Source organism: Artibeus jamaicensis, unplaced genomic scaffold (assembly GCF_021234435.1).
Source record: "Artibeus jamaicensis isolate MK-2021 breed Jamaican fruit bat unplaced genomic scaffold, CSHL_Jam_final contig_233, whole genome shotgun sequence".
NCBI lineage: Eukaryota > Metazoa > Chordata > Mammalia > Chiroptera > Phyllostomidae > Artibeus > Artibeus jamaicensis.
The window spans coordinates 24,199,787-24,202,136 of record NW_026521486.1 but is presented as its reverse complement, the minus strand read 5'-3'; the positions used below and the strand labels follow the sequence as shown (position 1 = coordinate 24,202,136).

General features: G+C 33.6%; 1 pseudogene; it reads left to right on the top strand.

Annotated features, from left to right (window-relative positions):
- Window positions 1–924, top strand: LOC119063453 (putative taste receptor type 2 member 33; annotated as a pseudogene).
- Window positions 925–2,350: the final 1,426 nt, after the last annotated feature.

Here is a 2,350-nt window from a genome sequence, read left to right as displayed (position 1 = left end):
ATGATAAGTTTATTACTAAATATTTTTTTCCAAACTAGTAATGACAGACTTTGTTCTAGGAAATTTTGCCAATGTCTTCATAGCCCTGGTGAATGTCATTGAATGGGTCCGGGGACAAAAGGTCTCCTGTGCTGATGGAATTCTCACTGCCCTGGCGGTCTCCAGGATTGCTTTGCTCTGGGTACTAGTAGTAGATTGGTATACAACTGTGTTTAATTCAGCTTTCTATAGTTCAGGAGCAAGAGCCATTATGTATATTGCCTGGGTAGTAAGCCACTATTGTAGCCTTTGGTTTGGTTCTAGCCTCAGCATACTTTATTTGCCCAAGATAGCCAATTTCTCCAGGCTTTTTTTTTCTTCACCTAAAATGGAAAGCTAGAAGAATTGTTCTCATGGTACTGGTGGGCTCTTTGGTCTTCTTGGTTTTTCATCTTGCACGAGCTTAGATGAAAAAATGCAGATGAATACATATGAAGGAAATCTCACTTGGAGGACCAAGTTGCAGGACACTGTACACCTTTCAAATATGACTGTATTCATTCTTGCAAACTTCATACCATTTTCCATGTCCCTGATGGCCTTACTGCTGTTACTCTTTTCTCTGTGGAAACATCTCAGGAAGATGCAGCTCAGTGGCAAAGGATCCCAAGATGCCAGCACCAAGGTCCACGAGAGCCTGCAAACTGTCATCTCCTTTCTCTTTCTATTTTTCGTTTACTTTCTGGTTCAAATCATCACAGTTTAGAATTCTTAGATTTTGAAGAACAATTCAGTTGGCATGTTTTTTGATGCTCTTGGATTGCTGTATCCTTCAAGCCACTCCTTTATCCTGAATTGGGATAACAAGACGCTAAGACGGGCCATTCTGTCATTTCTGTGGCAACTGAGTGCTGGCTGAAAGACAGAAAGAAAGAAGCTGGGTGACCATGTGTCATTTCGCAGAGAACTGTGAGTCTTGGTAAACGTAGTGTATGTGCAAAGACAATACTGATTTGATAGCACAGATAAGGAAGATTAACTTTAATGTAAATAGGTAGAAAGCTTAGAATATTCAAGTAATATAAAAAAGATGAAGAAAAAAACACAAAGAAGAAAAATCATAGCCATGACTTGAGATTACTGATATTACAAGTTTTTTTCTTATGTAATTCTTATTAGGGAAAATACATAAATTTGAAAGTGAAGATTTATTTAAGACTTACTTTTCTAAAAAAATTTTTACAACTTGAGAGCTTTCTCCTTTGTGTAATTTAATATAATTTCCCAGCACTACTTTCATTCAGATTAATTTATTTTGGAGACATTAAAATGGGAAACATTTAAAATATGAAATATGAATAAATGTACATTTATGTAAAATGTAGTTACTATGCAGAAACATTATCTTTTTATTTGTATCACATAACATAACTTTCTCATCTGTTAATACTCTGATGTGTATTAAAATACTTTCTTGATCATGCTTTTTTAAAATAGCATGTCAGTACTAACCTCCAGTTTGGAAACAATTTACTAAATATGTCAATTAAAATGACACGCTGGATTTTTATGGAGAATCATCTGGAATAGATATCATGAATTATTAAAATTGTGAGATACTTCCAATGGAGATTTTTTAAATGATGGTTAAGTAGATCAGATCCACATATAAGAATACTCATAACATTATTATGAACATATTCCATAAACAGTAGAATGCGCCAGTAAAATATAAAGTCATCCAGTTGTATACAATAATTCAACAACAAAAGTAAACTATAATTATGTACTACCACATGGATGATCATTTTACATAAATATAATCTTAAATAGGAAAAACTAGACATCCCCCTCAACCAAAAAATAAATAAATAAAAAAACCCCATGTAAATTATTACAATATCCTGCAAGATTAATTGCAGGCAAAACTGCACTATAATATCTGAAAAGCATATGTAGACACTAAAACAACAAAGATAAGTATGAACATTACTTCTACAAAGCACTGTGGGTTCTGTTTGGGAGTCAAACAAGTGGGTGACAGGGAGAAACATGCAGTGAGTGAGCTTCACGACTGTGTAACCTGAGGGTGTTGACACCAGTGTCCAATTTAGAAGAATTTACTAAAGTATACATCCTCTTCCTTTTTATCATATTCTGTCTTGAGGTGTTGTCACTACCACTAGTTACTTTATTCTAGAAAAGTGTTTTATTTTATTTTTGCGTATGGTAAAACTTCATGTTTTTATTTTTAGAATGTAGAAAAAAATGTCTTCTCTTTTGAAGCATTTTTTGGGGCTTTACCTGGTTACTTGTAAAGTGGTTTATTTGTTTCCTTTTATAATTTAAGAATTTAAAAGACTTTAGTTAA